The 25,519-nt window shown below is 53.4% G+C and overlaps 1 protein-coding gene across 2 annotated transcripts in view; it reads right to left on the bottom strand.

The window, feature by feature from the left end:
* Window positions 1–1,483, bottom strand: part of SLC26A9 (solute carrier family 26 member 9) — a 29,176-nt gene extending 27,693 nt beyond the window's left edge. For both annotated transcript variants that reach the window (XM_037155427.2, XM_037155428.2), the window contains exon 1: window positions 1,404–1,483. The gene's annotated coding sequence lies outside the window, so the exon portion shown is untranslated. The remainder of the gene's footprint in view (window positions 1–1,403) is intronic.
* Between the last annotated feature and the right edge of the window lie 24,036 nt (window positions 1,484–25,519).

Here is a 25,519-nt window from a genome sequence, read left to right as displayed (position 1 = left end):
TCTCTGAAATAGGTATTTAAGGTTAGACACCGGGATGTCTGGGAGGTTAGGGCTGGGCTCACTCGGAGGCAGGCGAGTGGACTAGGAGACCAGTGAGGGGCGTCCACTCTAGTCCAAGGAGTCAGTGCTGAGCTGGCCCCTATTCCCTCAGGGGGGTCATTGGGTCTGACCCCGGCTGTTTGGGACTGTGCAGCACACACCCACTTAATTGCGCCCATCCCTGAGTGGACCGTCGATGTAAAGAGATAAGAGTCCCTCTCTGTCCCTGGGTTCCACACACACGCACATGCGGAACAGCCGGCCAGGCCTGGGAAGTGCCAAGGAGGGCCATCCTGGCAGTGGGGGAGGTAGGCGTGCTGGCCTCCATGCTGCCGGGAGGCAGCAGTTCTGCGTGCCAGGGCCCTGGGGGAGAGTGAGGAGCGCAGGGGGGCTCTGGGAAGGGTGTCTCTATGTGAAGCCATCCAGGGGGAAACCGCTCTCCTGATCTGCCCAGACTGGGGGCTGTGCCTCACTGAGGGGCATGCCCTTAAAGCCAGTTTTCCTCCCCGGACTCAGACCCAGTGGGGCCAAGTGTAAGTGCGGTGTTTACCCTAGAATGATGAACGACTTGCTTGACCTAGGTTGGGGACCCAGGGGGCTGATTTAGATGAACAGGGGCAATGCTTGAGGGTGACTTGGGTCCCCTCAGAGCTGCAGGTAGGAGGCTGGGAGCCAGCAGAACTGGCTCAAACCCTCCCGCGGTGAAGGATTCACCAGGGAGTCAGATCTCCTGGGTCCTGCTCCCACTGGTCTGAAGAAGCTGGACCCTCAATAGCCCTCTCCCACTCCTTGGTTTTTCTTCCTTTTGCCTCTTCCAATGTCTCAGGACTAATGGCAACATACGGACTGTGCGCAGCCCGTGCAGGTGCCTGGAGCTGGCGGAGAAGCGAATGAGTGAAAGAGGAATCTCGGGGGCAGAAGGAGGGGCAGACGGCTCGCAGAGCAGGCCCGGGAGCCAAGCATTAAGAGCTTTTTGCTTCCAAAACTAAAAAAAAAGGGAGAGGTGCAGCCAGCAGCTTCAAAGGCTGGCGCCCTGAGGAAGGTCCAATATTTTTGTTCTTTCCTTTGCAAAGCAAAGAAGCTGGGTGTTTCGCTCCGCTCTGGTTTGGGGTCTGGCAGACCTCCTCCACCAGAGCCTCCGTCCTGCAAGCTCCCTTTAGCCTCTGCCGTGAATGTAGCTCTGGACCTCACACGGAAGCGAAGACCCAATGGGCTCCCTCCTTCAGGGCTGGGGGCTGCTCTCAGACCCAGGGGCCGGAGTCCCTCCCACTGGTTGGTCCACAGCCCACCCCCTGACCAGTGGGTGCCTGCCATCCCTCCTCCAGTGCTCCTCTGCCCAGTGGGGTGGACTGTGTGGGGCTTACCGGTGGGTGAGCAGAGCCTGCTGGGCAGGGCCGCAGGTGTGTCTGGCGAGCGGGCAGCTGAAAGGTGTTCCAGAGGTGTGCGAAAGGGTTCTGCTCAAATAATCCAGGGAGGCGTTTATAAATAACTTTACCTCAGGGCTGAGGGGTGAGCCCCAGCTTCTGATTGGCTCAGAGGGGAAGTGGTTTTGAACACTACACCATAGCTAAGCCTGAGGAGATAGGAAAAGGAGATAAGGAAAAAAGGTCCCAAATGAACAGCCCTTTTTTTGTTTTACCTGAGGAGCAAAGCTGTTTGATGGGAGCTTGGCACTTCCTAAATCCACCCTGAAGACAATAGGTCACATTCAGTGGGGCCCCTGCCCTGCAGGCTCCCCCAAGGCGGCCAGCTGAGGCTGAGGAGGGGACAAGCAGACCCTGCTCCCAGCTTACTGTCCTGTTGCTTATGGGGTTAGGGTCAAGCCAAATAGCCTGTTGGACAATGGAACCCATTGAGACCACCAGAGGGCTGGGACCCTGGGGCTGCTTGCTTTGAAGGTTAGAGAGCTGGGAGTGGGAGGGAGATTGTTGGAGGGGGGCAGTAGACCTCTGAACACCCCTGAGGAAGGGGAAAAAACCTCTGGGAGACCCTCAGCATCCTTGGGTGGTTTGGGGCTGCGGTGGAGACCCGGTTTCCATTTCTGTCCCCAACCTTAAGTTGCTTGTAAGCTCTGTGCCTTGGTCTGCCCATCAGAGCAATAAGGAAAGTAGTCCGTGCCCTCCTAACTTCCCAGGTGGGGCACGAATAGAACATGGGGGTTTGGGGTATGGTGGAGGCACGTGGGGAAGTGGACTTACAACAGTGACAGACACGTAAAGTGACCCTAAGGCTAGCAAATCTCTAACTCACAGTCCTTGGTCGCTTCCTGGGTCCTAGTTCTGCTCAGGCTTCTGCCTGCTGTTTGGGTTGGGGCTGCCTGCTCATCCTGGACCCACTGAGACCTGTGTGAGAACCTTGGAGAGGGTGACCAGGTGAGCCAATACTTCTTGACATGTCTCCTGGGAGGGCGAGTCCCCACCTGATGCCAGGAGCCCCTTCCTTCGTGACATCTGGGGCAGCACAGCCTAGTCCTGAGTTGCCTTTCTAGTTCTCCAGAAGAAAAAGGAAGCTACAATCATTACAGGGGGCTTCTGTAAGGCACCAACCCACCTGGGAAGTCAAAAGCCCCCCTGAGAAGGTGAAATAAGCTAGCTTCAGCACATAATGGAGATTCAATACATACTTGTTGAATGAATAAGACAACGAATTGTCTGCAAGCCTAGCCCAAGGGAGAGTTTACACACACATTGCTGTGTGGACTAGGGAAACAGCCCAGGCTACTCAGAGTTGTCAGAATGTAGGGAGAGGCCTGAACATGACTAAAGAAAGCTAGAATGCAAGCCACCTGCTGAAGAAAGGAAGTGTGCAAGGACACGTCCCTCAGGAACTCTTCCCCAGCTCCCTGCCCTGGCGTAGCTGCCACGTCCGGGGGCTCCCTCTGGTGACCATGCACTGTTCACGACGGGTGGTCACTATGCATTCAATTGTCAGTCTTTCTATAAAGCAGTGGTCCTCAACCTATTTGGCTCCAGGGACCAGTTTCATGTGTGACAATTTTTCCACGGAGAGGGGGCAGGGGTGGGGGGTGTTTAGGGGGGGCTTTATAGCTTGCCACCAGATGCAGCTTAATTGTCACTTGTCACTCACTGGTAGGGTTTTGGTATGAGTCTGCAAGCAACTGATTTATCATGGTCTCTGGGCAGTTGAACCTCTCTGCTGATGATAGTCTGTATTTGCAGCTGCTCCCCAGCGCTAGCATCACCGCCTCGGCTCCACCTCAGATCATCAGGCACTAGGTTGCAACCTAGGTTTCTTGCATGCGCAGTTCGCAGTGGGGTTTGCATTCCTATGAGAATCTAGCGCTGCTGCTGATGGGGCAGGAGGCGGAGCTCAGATGGTAATGCAAGCGATGCTGAGAGGCTATAAATACAGACCAAACTTCACCTGCTGCCCGCTCACCTCCTACTGTGTGGGCTGGTTCCTAACAGGCCACAGACTGGTTCTGCTCCGTGGCCTGGGGGTTGAGGGCACCCCTGCTCTAAGGACTGTGCACTCCATGAGGAGGGTGGGGCAGTGCAGGCTTTGTTCACTCTTGTAGCCCTACCATCTATCCCCATGCCTGGCACTTAGTAGGAACTCAGTATAACTTTGTGGAATGGGTGAATAACTGTACAATGGTGTCTTTAAACAAAGCAGAGCCAGAAGGCAAGAATTTGTCCACACGTCCCTAGCATTGTCCAGGGGCATCCATAGACTGACCTGTTCTAAACTTAGGCAGGTGCTTCCTGGAAGGCAATGAGTCATCAGGCTTTTCTCATAGCCAGGTGACAGTGACCATCAAGATCCAATAACTAAGTCTCCTTGCTGGGATAGCATGCTTGTCAGGGGAGCTTTTTGTTGTAATTTGGTTCCTTCGGAGCAGAGAAAGCATTGATTGCCCAACTGACTGGGGCATCTGGGGCTGCCTGCAAGAACATCTTCTCGAATTGTGGCCTATTCATTGACCTAGTGCGGGTTTTGCCAATATGAGTAAGTCTCCCCTGAGTCCAGCTGACTTTCCATAGTAACATTTGGCTTTCGTGCAGGTTATCGGGTTTCATTCTCGTAACAACCATGTGGTTTAGGCGTGCTGCTCTCATTTTTCAGATGAGGAAATTGAGGTTGACTGACGTAAACTTGCCTGCAGTCACAACGAACTAGATGAGAGAGGCAGGAATCTTATTTAGATATTATGGCTTTAAATCCCACGTTTTGACCATTTTATCACTTTAATCTTCAAGCCTGCAAAGCTAAGGATGACACTTTTGGGTATATCTCTCCAGATGAAGAGGGCTGGGACTCCAAAACATGTTCTGGGGTTGAGGACTCGTTGGTTCCTCCCCCCCCCCAACCATTCTGCTACTGTCTTGGCAAGATTCTGGGCATGTAGATCTTGCATAACAGTGACAAAAAGAATAGATGAGCCCAGAGGTTTCTCTAAAGTCACTAAGGGAGAAGGACAGGGGCCTCAGAATCTGGGGACTGGTTATGGGTGGGAAGCCTGGGACAGAGGTAGCCCGACGGAGGGCTGGAAAAAAAAGGGCAGGAGGGAGGAAGGCCCCAGTGGCTCACAGGGCATCTCAGGAGTGTCTTTTGGATGCAGTTAAATTGTGGGACAGAGTTGTGACTGGTGGAGGGAGAACAAAGATACTGATGGGGGAATTCAAGGGTTGGAAAATTTTAGTTTTAAGGAATAGTTAATAAGCCTAGTAATCAATGCATGTAAAAGCTATTGTTTCAGGAACCGAAGGTCTGACCCACCCCAACTCCAGGAGACCACAGGCAATTCTCTCTTTGTGCCCTGGGAGGACTATAAGCAATTCAAGATGGTATCTGAGCCATTCCACTCCAGAGAGAGACATCCCTGCTGTCCAGGACAAAGGGCACAGAACACAGACCTTTAAAAGAATCAGCCCGGGATACAGATAAAGAATCATCGGTGAACAGATGACAGGATGCTGGGAAATTGCCAGTTCATCTGGTTAACATTTTTTCCTGAGTTTCAAATCCCTTACCTACACTTTTTTCCCTGAATTCCAACCCTCGTACCTATGCTTTTCCTCCTTATTTAAAAAAAAAAAAAAAAGCTGGCTTGAAATGAAATGTAAAGTGTCTTTTAGGGTACATAAACTGCTGTCTTCTGAGATTGCTGGCCATCTGAATAAAGCGCCCATGAAGATTCGTCCTTGTCTCTGTTTACTGGTGACACGTGGCATGAATACTGACTTCTGGTTTCAATATGAGAGACAGACAGTGGCAGAAATAAAAAACCAGAAAAAAAAAAGAGACAGACTCAGAAACAGAGCAAGGAGCAAAGAACACGTTAGCATCCAAAGCAGTTCACAGCCTTGTGTTTTGGTAAATCACTGTTTTCACAGTGAGAGAGGGCGAGCATTAACCTTATACCTCTCTCTGGAGCATGTAGATTCTCTCTGGGTGGCAACCTGCCCCACCTCCACCCCCAGGGTTGAAAGCTGTTATCCATTCATTCTTTTACTCATTTATCCACTTAAAAATGGAACCCAGCGCCAGGATCCTGTCTTGGGGACACTGAGATAAGTAAGACACAATCCCTGCCCAGAAAAGATCTCACTTGTGGGAAAGACAGGAGATAAAGAGCTGCTGCCACATGTGAGCATTGAGTGCTGTGGGAGGGCAGAGGGGAGGCACCGCCTCCCAGGCCCTGAGAAGCGGGAGGAGAGCAGGGGAGACTTACCCGAGGAGGGGCCTAGAGGGCCCACCACAGCCAGAGCCTGGGCGCCTGCGCTCTAGACCCGGGTGGCCACTCCAGGAGGAGGTAAGGTGGAGGCTGCCTCTGGAAGCACTATGTTAAGAAGGAGTTCCCAGCTTGTCTCCTAGGCCCTGACTTCTGAATCCATCTAAGAAGGTCTGCTTTAACGCCTCTCCCTGTGTCCTGTCTTTCTCTCTGCCCAGAGCTTATCATCCTCCTCCAACCCTATTCTTAAATACGTCACATTTCACCCACTCGCTCATTCCCTCAATCAAGCAGGTTTGGGGAATTTACTGAGCTATGCAGAGGCAGCTGCAGTATCCACAAAGTACCGTGCTGACACACGCCACCTTTGAGCTGGTCCAGCTAAGAAACAGCTAGTTTTCTGATGGGCAAACTGAGGTTAGACCACCAAAAAGGAGACTAATTCTTCCACCTCTGTCATCCCTGGGCCCCTGGCCTTATCTGTACCTACTGGCTCCTTGAATTTGTATCCTGTTTGGGGCCTCTGCCAAGCCTGTGGGCAGGATCATGTTTTAGGCAGAGCAGCCCAGAGACTTAAACAAACACCTCAAGGCTGGAGACAGAGAAGTCTTCGCCACCCAGCCCTGCAGTGGCAGGTGAGATGTGGCCCTGTGGCTGTCAGTTTCATGAGTACATGGGGACCGGAAGGGCCCTAGAGAGACTCCGGAAGAGGTGGATTCTCACCTCTCTCCTTGGGGAAGCCAGGGGCTCAGTGTCCCAGCTGGAAGCATCTTAGGTTGGCCGGGAGGCAGGGGAGGCAAGGTGAGTAGGTGATGCCAACTGGTGTCCAGTCTTTCAACTCAGGGAACCTGAGCTCCTGCCATGTGCCTGGCACTGTGCCAGGAGCTGGGGACACAAGACCCACGAAAGCCAGTCTTTTGGAGGTCGAGATGCTGAAAGGAACAGGCAGAGGGAGGTTTTGCAGCGTACACATAGTGATAGAACTAGGGGACACTGGGTTGAAAGGGACTTAAGGGTGGACACTGCCGTGTGAAGAGCAAAGACAGGACCCATCTGGAGAGTCAGTTCTGAGTTGGCCAAGACCCCCAAGCATTGGGGTCCTATGAAAGGGGGTGTCACAGAACCATAGAGAATGGGGAGAAAAGGAAGGAGCCTGAGGGTTCATATAAGACACCTCCCTCCTTTTATAGATGAGCAACCTGAGGCCCCAGAGACTAGAGGGACAGAGAATGACAAAGCTGAGTTCTTCCTCACCCTGAGTCCCCAGCCTATCCCTCCAGCCTGGCCCTGGGGGACAAACCAACCCCCCCCTACCACAGAGGTGGGGAAAGTTACTGGGGGACATTTCCGGCTCCCCATTCTTAGTCTCACTCACTTGTGCCCAGAGACTTGGTACTCTCCTGAGGTGGGCACCTGCTGGCTACATGGCGCAGCTGGCTTTGTCTGGGGAAAGGTCTGGGGAGCAGGTCTGCAGTGTCAGGGGCCGGGAGCCCAGCAGGACGCTGCTTCCTGGTGGGCTGGCCTGAGGCTTCCAGGAAGAGAAAGCGATTCTGCTCAGAACCAGAAATGGGTGGCCTGGGCGAGGGTGTTCAAGGCAGTTCCCACTGGCCTGGGAACGCTGAGAATGAAGCTGGAGGTGGGGAGGGGGTGAGTTCCAGGCTGTTAGTGTTGACTGACAGGCCTCCTGGCTGCCTGTAGTTCAGGGAGAACAGAGATAAGTGGAGGAACGTGGAGCTGATGATCCAGGGTTCCCGGGCCCCATCCTGTCTCTAGGTCCAGCTTGGGCAGCACGAGGTGTAGATCAGAAGGTGTTCTGTGACCTTGGGAAAGTAATAAGAAAATCTTACCTCCCCATTTCCCCTTTCCTATTCCACATTTGCCAAGGAAAGAGTAAAACCGGAATGTACCTATCACCCACCATCCGATCCAGTCCACTCAACTCTTCCTCCCACTTGCCCTTGACCGCACAGGTCTCTGCTTCTCTGAGTACTGACAGCCATACTCTCTGGACTCCACTCTCTGCCAAAGCTGAGGTGTTCTGGGTCTCCTAGGTTTTGTCTCCCCAACAGATCTTTGAAGTCAGGGACTATGTCACATGTACTTGAGAGGCAACAGGGTATAGTGGGAAGAACAGAATTTAGGCTGAAATCCTCACTCTGTGTTTGCTAGTCGTGTGACCTCTTTGAGGTTTGGTTTGTTCATCTGTGAAAGGGGACACGTGGCAGAAAGGAAGTGCTTTTGTCAGGCCAGTCCCTTTCCTTCAGAGACACACAGGTGCACCTCGATGACTGCACGCCCATTCGCTTCTCTCCATTGTCTTTCAGGTACCCACTGCCTTCAGCCCTTCAGCCACACCCTGGCCAGGTGACACCCTTTCACACCCTGCACAATGAATGACCCTTGCCTCCTGGTCCCAGGGAACCAGGAGTGTTGAGGTCTCACCCACTGGTCTTGCCTTCCCAGTCTCCCAGGGGTCCCCCCAACTGGCAGAATGGGGTTGGGGAGGCTCTTTTCCTGAGCTGCTCTAGCAGAGCAAAACCCTCATAGCATTACCTGCCCTTGGGCCTTGGAGCCCCAGCCCCTCTGCCCCTTCTGCCTCTGGGAGGTGCCAGGTAGGGAGGGGGTGAGCGTGAGTGTGTGCGTCCACAGCGTGCGCTGGACCGAGCAGGCAGACTTCTCTACAAGGGACTGGGATGTGGAGCACACCTATACCTCCTCACCCCCACGTTTCCTCACGACCCGCTGCCTGTGGTCCTCTGCCGGGCTCTGTGGCAGCTGGCCATCTGGTGGATGGGGTGAGCCCTGTTGACCTCCAGGTCTGGGACCCTTCTGCCTGAGAAATAACCCGAGCCCTTTAGGGCCAGACCCACAGTGAGGGTGGCAGCTTTGCAAGAACAGAGTCCTGTAGCTGGAACGGTTGGTTCAAGGGAGGTTGGAGGGGGATGTGTCTCTCCTGAGGTTTTCCCCCCCATGGTCTATATCTGAGGGACTAGCCCAGGAATTTATCAGTGTCCCTCCCCGAAGTAAGCCTCCTAATGCTGTGTGTGTGTGGTTTTTCTTTTTAACCTTTCAAGGTCAGGGCATTCTGCCCCCTGATTCCTCCTTTTCCCTCCTTCCAGCAGTCTTGCCCAGGACTGTTCACAAAGATCTAAGGTGGAGCTGGGTGCATGGTCAGGGATAAGTTGTCAGCCCTAGAGAAGGGGCTTGTCCACTCTGGGTGAGGAGCTGTGACCAAGCCAAGGCCTTAGCCTGGGACACACTCAGGGTTCCCGAGTCCCCTGAGACCTCACTAGCCAGGACCCAAACTCTCTCTCTGGGAGTCACAGGGATGCGAGACACGCATTGAATTCCCTGAGCACATGGTCCCCGTGGGAGGGTGCAGGTGGAAACTAGGACCTCTGCTGGGGCCACTGCTCTGGGTCTTCCTGCACAGCAGGCAGAAGAGGGTATGACAGAAGCTGGCTGAGTGGCTCTGGGGTCCAACGTCCAAGAAGTTTATGTGCTAAGCCCCAGAGTGCAGTAAACAGGCACAAGCATGTTCTGAGGAGTCCTCGGGACGCCTTGGTTGGCTGCGGCTAGTTCCCGTTGGCCCTCCTGGGCTGTGCTCTGGCCGGGGCTGCTTACAGAGCTGCATTGTTCCCTGGGAGCCTCTTGAACATTTAGCTTGTCTCATCCTGCCAGTACATTCATTGGCTGTGATTCCCACTGAAGACATCTTAGGGGACAGGCAGAGCGCCAGGCTTGCGGGCAGGACACCAACTCCTCCAGCAAGCAGGGAGCTCATCAGCCTGCTATGTGACCGCCGTGACCATCGGGGCTGTTTGCCAAGGGCAGCAACAAATCTGCTGGGGAAGCTCTGACACTACTGCTGGCCTTGGGGAGGAGGCTGAGAGCACACTCTGTAACCAGAGCATTGGGGCTTAGCTCTGGCTCCTCAGAAACAAGCTGTGTGATTATGAACAAGTTAGTGGACTTCTCTGACTTCTCAGTTTCCTCTTCTGCAAAGTGCCTCCCGTCTCCAAGTGATGTTGGGAAGAGTAAACAAGGTAATGCATGAAAAGCACTTAGCACAGGGGCTGGCACTCTCTAGAGGGCTTGTCCCATTAGCATTATCCTTTCCATTAAACTCTCTCTGCATCCAGCTTGAAATGTTCTCCCTTTCCTCTCTGTTCTGCAAGTCATTCAGTTCAAGCCACACCTCCTCCATGAAGCCCACCCGGTTTGCTCCAATTGTACCCACACTGCTATAGTACTCTCAGGTGATAACTATAGCAAGGCACTTGACCACATTCTGTTAGGGATTTGGCTCTCATGGTTTACAACATGCTTCCTAACTTTGGAGAGGGATGCTGACAATTTCCTGGACTGGACCCCAATATATAGCACCTGGGAAGGATTTGAGTGTTTTGCTTCTATTTTGTCCTTCACGGACCAGACTATACTAAGCATACTAATGTGAGTGCTTACCTGTTGACCGAACACACCCATTCTGGGTCCTGCCTCAGGACAATTAAAAGACCCATCATTTACTGAGGTTTCAGCTTTGCTTTGTAAGGTACAAGGGTTCCAAAAAGGTGCTTCAGTTGCAGCCACACCCCACCTCCTATGATTGTGACTTACCCACATTTTGTGGGTTTGTGTCCCCTCCCTTTGACTTCAGAGCCAGGGCGCCCTCCCTAGCTAGTTTTCTGTGGTGAGGCATCAGAGTCTAAAGGGGTCTCTGAGTAGGTTTTTCTGCTCCAAACTCATTCTTAGCATCTATTTCCCACCACCACGGAGAGAGGACCTCTCCTAAGAATTCTGCTCTGCCACTTCTTGGAGGTCCCACCCTCGAGGGCACAATGTCTCAGTGCACACTGTGACCAGCAGCCATGCCACGTGTCACCCAGAAACATGAGTCGTGGCTTCTCTTCAATCCAGGTCACGTTGTGTTGCCCAACCCTGGTGGTAGTGCGGTGCAGACTGCTAGTGGTCTACCCTCAGAGACAGCATTTATGAGGGGGCACTTGGTGGCAAGCTGGGCTCCACTCCCCACTCCCTTACAGTGAAGGGGGCCATGGGACTGAGCCCTTCCCAGTGAGGTGAGACACTTCCAGGTCTGAGCCTGACGGTGTTGGGTTTGTCTCCTCCTGCCATGCTGGTGGCTCTGCTTCCGCAGGTGACGACAATGGCCTGGTGGATGGGAAAGCAACAGATGGAAGGCACCTGTGTCTGTGAGTGACATTATGAAGGCAGGACCCCACCAACCTGGATGAGGCACCTGAGACTGTTGTACGAGAGAAAAACATTTGTGCTCTGCAAGCCGCTCTGCCCGGGTCCCACCACCATATGGTGGACTTTAGTCTTGAGCACACACGGGCCCCGAGTAGAACGAGAGCACAAACCCTTGAACTTCTGCTTGCAGTGCTGCACCTCATCTCTCTAAGGGCTGGACCAGTCCCTCAGGCTTGTCTTGGAAAGGGGCCATAGAGGTCCATTTCCTGGGTTCTCCTTCTCCGTCCCAGAGACTTGGCTACAGGGAAGCTTCCCGTCTTGCCAATAGACATGAGAGGGCTCATCAGACACACCCAGGCTCTGGATCCCAGTTTAGGGCCACCTGGGACAGACAGCACTGTGTGTCTCTAACAACAAAATCTGTGTAACTGGCGAGGCTCGCCTCAGTTAGCGCGAGCTTCCCTGATGAGGGCTCAGCCCCCTACTTGGCTCAAAGTGAGAATAGCCAGTGGGCGATGGATGAAGCTGAGCTACTGACTGAGGTTAAGAAAAGATGGTGCTCGAAGAGCTTCTTGTCTTTGCAGAGCACCTACAGGCCACAGAGTGCCTTCACAGGCACGCACCATCCCATCTCATTGTTGGCCACGGCCCGGTGACGTGGATGGAGCTCTCATCCCCATTCCACAAATGTGGAAACTGGGGGGGTGACCCTTCCCTGGAAAGGCCAAGTCTGCCCCAGACCCCAGGGTTCCTGACCTCGAACCTTGTGCTCACATTTCTATACCCTGCCAAGCTAAAAGGTGGTGTGTTTTGACTTCTGCTCAGAAAGTGTTAGGCACTGTGGATGGCACTGAGAAGAGGTCATTTCGCTGATTTGGGGCGAACCACTTAACCAATCCAGGCATCCGTGTCTTATTCCATGAAGAGGAAGGACACCCCTGCCATGCACAGACAAGGTGGAGGGGTTGTCGTCCTTCCCGCACACTTTGTCTCCATGCAAGCCCTGCCCTTGTTCCAAGACTGCACAGTAAACTGGTCTGCAGGCCTTGAGTTGCCTGAAGAAGCTGGAGTCTGGGGAGGGAGAGACGCCCAGATGGGGCCACCTGGGGTGAGCCGCACTCGTCCGCCCCGAGAGAAGTCCTCAGCCCAGGGAGACTTTTACCTCGAGTGGCCCCACCACACCAGGTGCTTGGGTGGAGTGCAGGATAAAGGGCCAGTGGAGAAGGAGGGTTGGTTTGACCCCAGTGTCCCTGACTTTGCTACCCCACCAATTATACAAACACAGCCCTGTGTGCTCAACATGAGCATACCCATGTGTCAAGAGCCACAGACTCTGGCTCCCATTGACTTCTATGGAAAAGCAGCGTGTGGGATTTAATGTAGACACAAAGGAGGACTTCCTAGGGTGAGGGTATTAGATCAGAGCCCGGACAGTGTGGAATCTTCTGACAGTCTCTACAAATGTGAAGGAAATGCTTATTGATCTGATTGTGGGGATGAGGGTGCAGATGAGGGAGACCCTTGAACTGGTCTTGTCCAGAGGAGGCCAGATAAGTAAAGCATGCAGTCCTTACTGGTGAGAGCCTTGAAGCCCACGCAGGAGGAAAAGCAGTGAAAGAACGAAGTAAGGGGTTTACTGTGCCTAGGAATGAATGGGAGAAAAGGAGAGAACTCTGGGCTTGGAATACAGCATCGAGGAGGCTTACTTGCCAGTTGGGCAGTGAGTCATCAAGGAAGAAGGGTCCTTGGAAGAGGGAAATGGTGAGGATGCTGTGAGATGCAGTACATCTCTGTGTCCAGTGGGCCGGAGGCATCTGGCACAGTCAGTAGGTCTACCTGGGCAAGTGAACTCAGGGGACGGAGCAAGGGGGAAGCCAGGTCAGGGGAGGGGTTTGGCGAGAGAAGGGTACCAACCCTCCGCCCACTCAGCCAGACTCTGCCAGGTCATGTGAACCAAGTCCCTGGGAGAGGGGCTGAGAGGGCCCCAAGGAAGGAGGATGGATGATTCCATGATGCTTTAAGTCTTATTTCCACATTTTATTACACAAAATTTTAAACATACAGAGCAGTTGCAAGACTTCCACAGTGAGCATCACGTCCCCATTACCTAGGTTCTACCATTAGCAGGGTATGTGGGTTCTATCAGATGTCTGTCCACGGTCCATCCCTCCATCCACCCACCAACTCTTCTTGGCTTGGGATGCGTTTTAAAGTAAGGTGTAGACAGTAAGGTGTAGACAGCAGGATCAGCTAGGCGGACGCTTCAGCATCTCATCACTAACAAGAGTTCAATATTTTTCAGTTTCTTCTTTCTTTTGACATAAGTTTTATATATGACGAATTGCACAAATCTCAAGTGTGCCAAGTATAAGTGCTGACCGATGTCTGTGCCCGTGCGGTTCAAACCCCCTCAAGGCACAGAACATAGTGACGGCTCCAGAAGGTTCCCCACGCCTGTTCCCAGTCCGCCCCCACCCCATCCCTCAGCAAGTGTCCCGATTTTTTATTACAGACGAGCTTTGCCTGGTCTATAACTTCACTCGTGTAAATGAGATCACATATATGATACCACATGTGCTCTTAAGCAGGCTTCTTTTCCTTGGCATAATGACTTCACATTCTTTGGGAAAACATCTGTTTTATATAAACAGGTGTTTTTTTTAAAAAATATTTATTTAGCCCTGGCTGGTGTGGGTCAGTGGATTGAGTGCTGGCCTGTGAATCAGAGGGTCATTGGTTTGATTCCCGGTCAGGGCACATGCCTGGGTTGTGGGCCAGGTCCTCAGCTGTGGGCGCACAAGAGGCAACCACTCACTGACGTTTGTCTCCCTTTCTTTCTCCCTCCCTTCCCCTCTCTAAAAAATAAATGAAAAAATCTTTAAAAATATTTTTTAAATCCTCATCTGAGGATATATTTATTGACTTTTTAGAAAGGGAGGAACATCAGTGTGGGAAACATGCTCTGACTGGGGATCAAACCCCCAACCTGGCGTGCACCCTGACTGGTACCGACCCACAGCCTTTTGGTGTACAGGACGATGCTCTAACCGGTTGAGCACCTGGCTAGGGCAGAACTTCTTTTTATTTAACCATCCAAAAGCAGGTCTCCAAATCTAATCTTCGTTAGCTGTGTTTACAAGGGCAGGATCAACACCTCAGCACGCCCATTCTGTTTGTCCTTGACCAGAAAAGGTAGAGTGAGCTGGGCCCAAGCGATCTGTGGTCTGCGAGGTGTGCAACGTTTTCCAGGCCCCAGATTTCTCTTTCTGCTTCGAACTGCCCTTCAGGGACCCCGTGCCCCCATCTGATATCCTTTCCCACTCTGGGCACTCAGGGCTCCGCCTTCCTCACACCCCTCCCCCACCTCCCCAGCTCAAACCAGAGGATCTGATAACCAGCCATTTACACTGGAGAACTGATAGTCTGGTTACTCTGTAACCGGACCGCCTTCCACCCGGGACAGCATTGGTCCCGGATTTATCTCCTCAGGGCAGTGCCATTCCCACTCCCTCTGACACTCCCTGAAGGACAGGGATCCCTGAGGGCAGAGCCCCCGTGGTGCCCAGTGGGCTCTGCGTTTCCGTAAAGATGCAGACTCTTAGTCGTTCTTAGAGTCAGCCCATACACGCAGCACAGCCGGCTTGAAACTTCGATTGTGGAAGGCACCGTTGCGCTGCCAGGAATGGGGAGAAGGGCAGCAATGACACAGCGGCGCCAGGTCCACGCGCTTCCCGGAGGGGAAGCCAGAGTCACCACCTAGAGCTGACGCATAAAATATAATCATAATACATAAAGGTTTAACATTGTTGAAAGACCCAAAGGCAATTGTCAGAAGATTCAACATAATGAGAATTAGGAAAGTGGGACGGGAGGTGGGGCGTTTCAGAAGTGCCCTTGAAGAATTGTGTGCTTTCTCTGAAGTGGGTCTGAGTGGAGCACCCCACCACACACTCTGTTCAGGTTCGCCTGTGATGTGAAAGCACCCCCGCCCCACACCCTGCCGCATCGCTGAGTAGAAGGCTGTAGGACACGCGCCACCTGTTCCCCCTGGGCTCGCCCCTCCTGGACTGCCCCCTGCTCACTCCCGCAAGTGATCTAGGTTGAGAGGCACAGCCTTTGGCAAAGGCATTTTAGGCCCAAGTGAGAAATAGGAAGCGTGGGGTCTAAGGAAACCCCCAAATTACTCTATGTCCATTCTGCTGGCTCCGGAGGAGAAGCCAAGTTGGTCCTTTTATTAGGACGTTGGCTGTGCCATGTGGGGGTGCTCTGCAGACTAGACTGCTTGCTGCAAACCCCACTTCTCACATGGCCACTGCTCCTGCATGTGGGGACTTGTCTTCAGATCCGACAAGTCTACGTTCTTTCCTGACAGGCCTCATGCCAGCAGGAGGCTGCCACAAATGGGCCCGGACACCTCTGGTAGGGAAGCCTGCCTTACCCCCTAACCTCCCAGGTAAGTGTTCTGTTTTCAGGCACACATGATGGGATTTTGAAAGGCAATGGATGATCTTTCACACCGTCACTTTTAAATGTCCCTCTGTCTCCTGTACTGTTTCCAAACTGGTAAGAGAATCATCATCTTTGTCATCAGTAGCATCGTTGCATAAGACATGACCCTGAAGCTGTTCCTCATCTACGGAGGCTCTAGAAGGCAGAGGAGAGAGAGCAGCTTCTGTCCCCAGTGGGGACTGGCCCTTATGGGACTCTAGTCCCAGCCCCAAATCAAGCTCTTCCTTTGAACAACTGGAGTCTCTTTACTTTTGTTTTGAGAGACTCTACTCAGTCCCCAAAGAGAGGAGGGACATTGGTAATGCACACTGTGGATGTAAAAGGGGTTCCCCAGAAAGTAACCTCGCTGGGTGATCTGATCATAAATTCCTAGCTGGGTAGGTCATGGTGGGTAGTAGCGCCCCAGGACCACGACTTCTTTAGTGAAGGAATTTTAAGCCAGTCTTGTCCACTGTTCTTGTGCATCCAGGTCAACACACCTTTGAAATGCCAGAGGTGGTGCCTGTGAAAGTGTAACCACCCTCAAGCCAGCACAAAATGATAACTATCCTGTAATCTAATCCCCACCTTGCTTTCTCCCACCTTCCTGGAATCTTCCTTATGTTCCCCTTCCTTAATTTCAAATGCATAAAAGATTGTCATCAGTTTTGGTTCCAATAACTTGCAAAAATTCTCTACAGGTCTGGATGTTTCTTACATTGACAACACCAGTACCCCTGACCTGCCCCCAGGCACCCCGTCTGTTCCTGAGCTATTTAAGTGCACATGATAATCCCATCTTGGTCTCTGATCCCCACAGAGGAAAACATGCAACAGTAAACCTGCATTAAATTACTGGGATGTAACTCTTCTGAACCTTTCCAGGGCGTTCCTTCTTAGTAGGAGAAAGAAAAGAAAGAAAGAGAGAGAGAAAGGAAAGGAAAGGAAAGGAAAGGAAAGGAAAGGAAAGGAAAGGAAAGGAAAGGAAAGGAAAGGAAAGGAAAGGAAAGGAAAGGAAAGGAAAGGAAAGGACAAGACCTAATGAAAGAAAGAAAGCTCTAGAAAGAAGGTGAGCAGTGCCTAAATCCAAGATGAAATTCCAGCACCAGTGAAAGAGAGGTTATTCTGGGTTGGGGACTTGGTTGTGACCCTTGATGTGACCCTCAGCTTGCAGTCCCTTCCTATAGACCCTGCTGAATGGATGAATAAGCTATAGATGTGTGTGTGTTTGAATGATTCACTCAAGTCACATCTTGCCAGTTTACCTTCCCTGGCAAAGGACAAATAGAGAAAGATTCTGCTAATACTGAGGGTGTTGAAAAAGTGGGTGTCTATAGAATTGATGTCTATCAATAAGACCAAAAATATTGTTTTTGGAAATGATCTTGTTCAGAGAATTTTAGGTGTTCTGTCCTTCACCAGTCTAGCCCAGGCAGGGGAGAGAATTGGACAGGGGTGGAGAGTAACACTCTGAGTAGGAGCCCGGAGGCTGCCTCAGCCTCACCTTGGCACGGTTCCCAGCCTGAGGGAAAGTGGGGCCCTTAAGGCGGGGGGCAGAGCCTAGGCACCTGCCTACTCTCTGGGCTCCCGCTGGAATACATCAGGCAAGTTGATGGGCATTCCTCCTGGGCTGCCCTGCAACTTCCCAGGCAAGGACTGGCCCAATTAATGAACATTCCAGACACTGCCTAGGGCGAGAGGCAGACCCACTGGGGACTTTCAACAGCTCTGTGGATTTTCTCCTCTGCTGAGAGCAGTCCCCCTCCATCTTTATGCTCCCCCAAAACCATGCTTCTTAGAGTTTCATCATGCACAGAATACTCTTTCTTGTGTATTAGTAATTTTTTCTGCTTATAAAAGTAATTCTTGCTCATTGTAAAAATTCCCAACAAAATAGCAATGTGCAAACAAGAAAGCAAAAGCCTCCATAATGAAATTTTCCTGAGATAACCAGCCACAGCAGTTAAGCGTACACCCTTCCAGATCTTTCTGCAAGCATGCTCGGACAGCTCACACCCACCATGCTCTCTGTTTCCCCGCACCTTCACTCACGCCGTCTCCTCCTGCCTCCTGGACCGCCCTTTCTCTTCTTCTGCTGGTCTTACTTGTACACATTTTCCCTCCGCCATCCCTCAGCCTGAACCTAAGTGCCCCTCCCTCCAGTCCTTGGGCCCCTGCCCAATGAATGATCAATTCCTTATTGACATGTCTGTCTTCCCCACTAGAGTATAGGTTAGTAGCCAACAGGTGAGCGCTGGGGTGGAGCCCAGCGCCGCTGGGAGCCCCATGCCCCCGGGCTCTGTTAGACTGTGCTATTCACTTAAGTATTTTTAGCACCTAGCACATGGCTTGGCACATTGTTGGCATTCACAGGTGTTTGTTGAACGAGCAAGGGAGTGAGTAAGTTCTGGATCACAGCGGATGTCTCCAGCGTGGGACTTTCATGGGCATGGGACTTTTGTGTGCAGAGCTACAGAGGGAGGCAACACCCAGGAACATATCTTCTTTTTGCCTAGTCCCAAGAGCTGCCACTAGCTTACATCGGTTGTGTAACCTTGGGGACAGTCCCCGCAGGATGTTGAAAGGAAAGGAATTTATGAAATGAGGTTTCCTCCCAACTCCCACCGCCACTCAGGAGGCAAAGGGCTCTTTTTCCTCAGGCCCAGTCAGTGAAACACAGAGAGCTCAGGCCACTCACAGAGCCGTCACGGTCGGCTCCCCAGGGACAGAGTCCCATCTATGCCGGCCGTGTGACTTCAGGCAGGTGCCCTGATCCCGGATAGGCCCCTTTCTGTAACAGGAAAACTAGGATGTTACTAATAATATCTACCTCACAGGCTAGAGAAGACTAAATGAAATTGGACTGTTAGAGCGCTTTGTAAACTAAAACAAACAACAACCACAACTCCGTAGTGCTCAGGTAAGATCAGAGTGCGAGGAGATCTGGATCTCAGCTCTGCCCCTTGCTCCCGAGGTGGCTCTTGGCAGGTCACTTCCTGTTGCCTCATCTGGAAAGTGGAGGCGGGAGGGGAATGTGGCCCTAAGTGGTCCCCTAGGCCCCTTCCAATTCTAATACTCTATGTTCAAAGTAAAATGTAAAAACAAACAAACAAAAAAACCCAGTTCCATACTATCATGTGACTGTGACCACAGAGGTCTCGGCAAGTGGCCAGCAGAGAGGGTCTCTCTCTCATCAAAGCCCCTGAACAGAACGGTGAATACTGCAACCGGCAGGCCACCACTGGGCACGCCCCCGACCCTGAATTTCTGTGCTGGGCCACTGTGACATCACCTGATATTGCAAAAGCCTCAGCTAGCTTCTGTCCTCACAGAGGGACAGATGTGACGATGGTGTGTGTGATGTGTTTCAGGGCTAGGATCAAATAGGCAAGCCCTAGAGTTTGCTCTTGGGGAGTGCGGGGTCAGGTGGGGGGTTGAAGACTGACGGGCGACCCTGATTTGGAGAGTGATGAAAGAACTTGGTGTGGGCAGGACTCTGCAGGCTTGAGGGGGATGCTTAGGGTTTGGGTCTGTAGGAGGAGGGTGTGTGAGTGGGTGCAGAGGGTGGGATACCTGAGGACGATGACAAGGCCAGGCCAGCTGAGGCTGAGCAGGCCATGTCTGGTTGGTTGACAGAGCATGCACTGGGTACACTGAGCACTTCCTTCCAGAGGGTACAGACACCACCCAGAAGGAGGAAATTAGCAAAGATGTCTTTATTTGCAAGACACCTCCTTGGACACCAGAGAAGCCGAGTAGATGTCTCTTCTCCTTGTTCCCCTGGGCAGGGCTGTGGTAGGAACACAGAACCTTTAAGGCAAGGGTTTCACACTGGGCACCGTGGCTCATTGATCTCATCTAACCCTCATGAGCCCTCTGGGGTGCGGGGATTGCTAGTCCCACTTTATAAATACAGAAACCAGGGCTCAGAAATATCAGGAGGCCACCCCAGCTCATGTGGCTAGTAGTGGCAGGCCCAGAATCCTGAGAATTCTCTCCTGACACTAAGTGCTGATCGGGCTGCCAGAAACCCCCTCCCTGAGGTGGGGTCGGTGGGCAGCAAGTCCGCACAGATCCTGACTTGTGGGCTTGCAGAACTAGGGGTTGGAACTGCAGGACTCGGGTGGGGAGCCCAGGCTGGAAGGAGCGGAGGGCACTGAGGGTGTTTGTGTTGCTCATCTTTAAGCAGGAAGTGCAGAATCCTCGAGCTGAGCTCCATTTCAGGGCCTGAAGTGACTTCTCAGAGCGGGAGGCAGAGACTGGAGGGACAACGGGACAGCCCTACACTCACTCAGGCCCCATCCGGCAATGAGACGTCATTGTCAACCAGCCAGCAGGTCTCTGCTCCGTAGGTGCTGGGGTCCAAGTGACCCATCTGTCACTGCAGAAGCCGCCTGGCCAGGTAGTGTAATTTCATCTCTTTTCTGGGGCTTTCTTGCCTCCACCTTGCCTGGCTTTCTGCTGCTCTGGGCCCTGATTAGGGGATGGTGGGAGAAGTTCACCTTCCTCAGTGGCCACGTCCAAGGCCCTGGCTCAGTCCCGCCCCTCTCCATCTGCCTCCTGCCTGATGTGGGCAGCACGGCAGGTCTCAGTCCCCTTGCAGAGCCATCCACCTCCTATGTGATCCTTCGGTCTCTTGGTGAGGTGTCCCACAAACAGTGCTCCGGGACCGCCAGCATCCAGCATGCTTGTTAAAAATAACAAGCTGGTTGGGCCTCAACCCTGATTTTCAGAATCTGAATTTTTGAGGATGGGATTTGGAGATCTGCCTCTAAGAGGCTTCCTTGGGGAGTTCTTGGAAAAGTAAGTGCAGAGCCATGGCATGAGGTCATCACACGGTCCCTGCCGGGAGGGACTATTCTCCCAGGATGCCAGGAAGGAGGTCGGGTTGGTGGCGGTAAGATAAAACCGGTTGAATGAGCAGAGTTTCAGAAACCCAGGCAGGAAGGCAGTGCCCTGGCTGGAGGCCCTTGAAGCGGAAAATTGCTCTCACACCTCCCGGTCCTCACCCCCCTGCTGTTCCCAACCCAGGCTTCTTCACACAAGAGTTCTCTCCCTCAGCAGGGCCAGCCAGGAATGCTCAGGTTCAGGTCCAAGGAGGAGATTTGAGGGAGGGCTTGGAGATGGGCCAACAGGAAAGCTAAGGAAGTGATGAAAGATATTTTTAGGGTTACTTATTCCAGAAAAGGCTGAGGGGGTGCCTTATCTCCACCCAAGAACTTGGAGAGGCCTATTTGTTTGACTCTTGACACAACAGTCGGAGATTAGACAACAGCTGAGAGGACTGAGGTGAGGTGAGAGGAAGGGACTTGTGAGGGGCTGTCACAGGTCCAGGAAGAAGGCTGTGGAACCTTCTGCACGGGTGTATTTGAGGGCAGTGTGTTCAGTTGTACCTTAGCACGTTGTAGCATCTGCTGCAGCTGTTCAGTACCAGGAAGAGAACCGTGAGCAGGGACGCACGGTCCCTGCCCTTCTGAGCTGAAAGTCAGGCGGGAAGTCCCTTCTGCCGGGAATAATTTTTCCTGTGGAGAAATCCATCCAGAACAGACACCTGGGCAGCAGTGGCATAGGCGTCGTTTTTGCCCCAACAGCTGGGCCTGGCCTGGATCCCCGAGGGGGATCAGGAGTGGAGTGTCCCGGAGATCCTGGGACGGTGTGGATGGTGGTGCTCGGTGCTCCGGAGGCTGAAACGCCCTCTCCAGTTTCTCCCCACCCCGTGAAGACACCCTTCCCCCCGGGAGTGCCCCTCCCCCACCGACTTCCACCACTGCTCCTGCAGGGAAACATCCCGAGTTGCCTGGCTGCCAGCTGTCAAGCCTGCCACTGCGTTTCCGCAGCAGCCTCCTTACACACAGGCCAGCCGGCCTGCTGCAGGCTGAGCAGCGCAGGCGGCCCCCGACCTCTGACCGTCCTGCTGGGGAAACAGCAGCCTCAGAGCCAGTGCCCGTCCGACTCACCAGGCCTGCGAGACACCACCCTCCCTGACACCCCTGTGTAGCGCTGGGCTCCTCCGCTTGGTTCAGGTTTCTCCAGGGAGCTGGAAGGGATCAGGGAGCTGCTTCTGCTTGGCGCCCATCTCTAAACACATCAGCCATTCCGGCAGTTATCTCTGCAGCCCAGCACTGCCGAGGGGGTAGGATACAGGAGAAACCTCTGTCACTGCTTCACAGGGGCCTGGCTTTGCACGCAGGAAATGATGAGAGAATGATTCAAGTCCAAAACCAGAAGGAAATGGGAGTAGAAATGTGGCCCCTATGTCCGTGCCCGGCTCCTGTTCCTGGGTCTCCAGTCACTGTGGTGAGTTCGGGACCCTTTCTGGGTTCTCCAAACCTGAAATGGCAAGCGTGGGCACAGGGACAGACTGACACCGTAACTGTGCCCATGAGGCACTCGGTGCATACTGGGGACACAGCTAAATAGGTTACACAGTTACTTCCTTTAAGCTTCTGACAATCCTATGAGGTAACACTGTTGTTCTTGCTGTTTTATAGAAGGAGAAATTTAGGCAAAGAGAGAGGAGGAACTTGCTCACTAAGTGGCCGGATTGAGCCCCCGGTCCAGCTCATTACAGGAACCATGAGAGTGGCGGGTCAGCGGCTCTAGGGCCCGGGTTGCCTCCTGAAGTTCCCACTCCCAGGGATGCCTACCCCTTCTCAGACCTGGTAGCAGAAGCCCCGTGTCTCTCCACCCAGCACTGTTGCAGCGTGGCAGCTGGGCGACCCCTGCCCGAAGGACTCCCCCAGCCCTTCTCCTGAGGCGTCCGGTCGCCTTGAGCCCCTGTGTGATGGCTTGCGGATCGACTCCCTCGTTGTTCCCAAAGCCTTCTCTCCCTCTGTTTTCTCTGTTATTCTTCCCATTCACCAGATGAGGGGACGGAGGCTCGAGTGGGTTCAGAGATTTGCCCAGCATCCTGCGATTGGTGGGTGTTCAGCCCAGCACCCTTCCCTTCACTAAACCAAGGGCCTCCATAGAGCAGCCATGAGAGTTTCTGGGTCCCTCCCCATCCTGGCACCTTCATGACTCAACACTAGTCAGAATTCTTGTGACTTGAGGACCAGGCATAGCTCGGCCTTGTTGAATTCGTTCAGTCGTTCATGTATCCAACCGCATTCATCTGCGCTGCTCGGTGGGGGGCCAGGTGTGGTGATGAACTTCCGGGGAGCTCAGAGGCCGAGGTGCAGAGAGACACAGGAAGCAGATGGTGAGCAGGCAGTCAGAATACCAGGTGCTAGTACCGGGGAGGCACACCTAAATTTGGGAGGGAGGAATTGCTTTCCTGGAGGAGGCGAGGAGGCGAAGCCTAAGCTGAGACCAGAAGGAAGAATAAAAGTAGCCTCCGAAAAACTGGGGGGGGAGGAGTGTTGCAGGAAGAGGTAACAGCATTCGGGAAGGCCTGACGGCAAAGGAGAGCGTGGTGCGCCTGCTGCGGCGTCCTCAGCCCCACCCTAGGGTCCCTCGACCCACATCCTTCTATCTCCCACTCCTAGGGCGCCTGGCTCTCTGCTGTCCCTCCAATGGGCAAGCCTGGGTGTGGGCAACGTGGCATCCGCCTGCCCACTGCCTTGGCACAGAAGTGCCTGGTGTGAGTGCATGGTATTTCCCTCCGGGGGTAACTGGAGAAGACGAGGCAGGTGAGGTGGCAGGTACAGTAGCCAGGAATATCCTGGCACCGGCTCTGTCCGGGAGCTGGTGGGAAGCCTTTGTCCCCATGGCCCGTAATGGGTTTCAGGAGAGAGCTTCAATATTTGCAGCAAACAGAGGCACAAAGGATGTGGAGGGCTATTGTGGGCTCTCCAAAGGGAAGTTAATCCTCGGAAGAGAGGCTTGCTCAGAAGGAGTTCAAGCGCTGGGCGGGCTGCCGGGGGTGTTGTCATTTATGAGCAATTGTAGGAGATAATAGCACAGAGGGAGACAGTCTCTACCCAGGTGGAGGGAGGTGGTAAGAGGCACGCCCCAGAGGGGGTGGAGGTGGTGGTGAAGGGGGACAGCACCTGTCCTGACAGCTCAGGCACTTCCCCCACACCCACCTGTCCCAACTCTGTGGCCGGAACCTGCAGCTCCCCCCAGGTGTCTGGACTGCCTCTTCAGCTGTCCTCTGCCTCGGGGGCCACTGGAGTCTGGGGGTTTCAGCCAGGGCTCTCAGGCCTCTCTCCCCTGTCCCTGTCTTCAGCTCTCTCTCTCTGGACCTTTTTTTGGTTCACTGAACATAGATAAGTCATTTCTTGGCTCCACGGGGCCAAGGAAAGGGAACCAGGGTGTATTTGCATATCATTAGGGTAAAGAGGCTCTATTTGCATGAGTCTCTTTTCAGCTCCCCCCTCCTCCAAACCTGTCTCATCATCTCTGAACATGGTGCACACACGTCCTATCTAGATACTAGGACAAGCGACGTCTGGAGCAGGAGTGGAAAGGGCATTGGTGAAGGGCCTTTCCGTAGGTCCCTTCCCGGGACTGAGGGAAACAGCCAAGTGAGAAATCTGTCATCCAGGAACGAGAGCGGTGGAGAATTCAGCTCTTTAAGCTTTGCATAAGTTCAGGGGGCTCTGCCAGGTCCCCCTCTCCCCAGACACCTCCATGGGCACAAGAGCTGGGGCTGGAACAAGAGGAGGAGATGAGACTGGGCACTGGCTCACACTCAGTTTGCACAGTTCTACGCCATTGGCGTGGTGGGATTACTCAGTTTTCCAGAAGTTTTCAAATTTGATCTTTTTGCTTCCTAAATGTTCCTCTTTCTTGGGGTTTTCTTTGCTTCTTGACAGATTCCTAGGATGAGGAGTTGCTTCCTTTCCAGGAGTTAGAAGAGGGCTGGGCTAGCAGGGTGGTGGAGGGGCTGAGGGGAGGCAGGCCATGCAGACACCTGAGGTCTCCGGCAGGACCCAGCAGTGCCCTGTCCCCTGAGTGCCCTGACTGCAGGACACGCAAGGATCCTGAGGTGTGTGGGGTGCTCTCTGAAAGCCCTTCATGGGTGTGGAGCAAGGATGAGGCTGGGTGTGGGTGACCATTTCCTATAAGGCAGCCAGAGCTGCTTAATAAGAACCCAGAAGTCCTGACTCTTGGGCCACCTTCTGGCAGAGACTAAATAGCACCTAGAAATAGAGATCCCGGCTCCTGGGTGGAAGGGACTGGTCCTAAGCATTGTCCAAAAGCATCTGCCCCTCAGACACCCTACTTTTCCTGGTAGGAAATGGGTCTTCTCTGTGCCACCTGCCTCCTCAGGGTGGGAAGAGAAGGGGGAGGAGCCTGGCCCCTCTCACCGCAGAGGGGTCTATTCAGTTACCCAGTTATTTCCCGGCACAGCCCATTGTTGCATACACGATAAACGAGGCTCATCCCAGCCGAAGCGAAGGCCCGGGAAAACTCGCCCTGCCTCACCTCCCAGCCCTCTTCCTGTCTGCTCTCTCGTCTTCTAAACAGGTTCTTAAAAAGTCATTATGATTATTATTAGCGCACTCCAATGCTATTTATTTAAATACTCGACAATAATATTTCCTCTAAAACACGCCTCGGGTCACGCACTTCTGCCCGGAAACCGCGGGTGGCCCCCGGTGCCGCTCCCCGCAGTCTCTGAGGCCCTGCTGGCGCCGGGGCCTCTCTTCCCTCCCGTCTCGGCCCTCGCCGCCGGCCTCCTTTCTCGCGGCTCTCCGCGCCCACTCCCTCCCCGCGCCCTTTCCAAGGCCAGCTTCTCTGTATTACTCAGGGCTGGGCTCGGCAGTGCCCCCCTTTGCCGCCCCACCTCCGTGCGACCCCCAGCCTATCGAATCAGCGCCCACCCGATGTACTTGGTGACTTATCGGTCCTGTCTCTCATGCGGGCAGAAACCGCTCCTGCCTTTTCCACCTCCGTGTCTCCAGCATCTGGTAAAGCACCTAGAACATAGCAGGTGCCCACAAGGTATTTGTTGAACAGCTGAATACATATGAATTGTAGCGCCGAGTGACAGCTCGGGGTTGGTGACAGACCGTGGAGTTCCAATCTTGGTCCTGTCACTCACTGGTGAATGGCCACGGGCAAGGTACTTACCTCTCTGTGCTCTTATTCCTCCTCTGGGAGCAGGGATAATAATAACTTACACGTGGAAGATTA

Source organism: Artibeus jamaicensis, unplaced genomic scaffold, assembly GCF_021234435.1.
Source record: "Artibeus jamaicensis isolate MK-2021 breed Jamaican fruit bat unplaced genomic scaffold, CSHL_Jam_final contig_475, whole genome shotgun sequence".
NCBI classification, from domain to species: Eukaryota; Metazoa; Chordata; class Mammalia; order Chiroptera; family Phyllostomidae; genus Artibeus; species Artibeus jamaicensis.
Note: the sequence above shows the minus strand (reverse complement) of the source record. Positions and strands in the feature narration are given on the sequence as shown.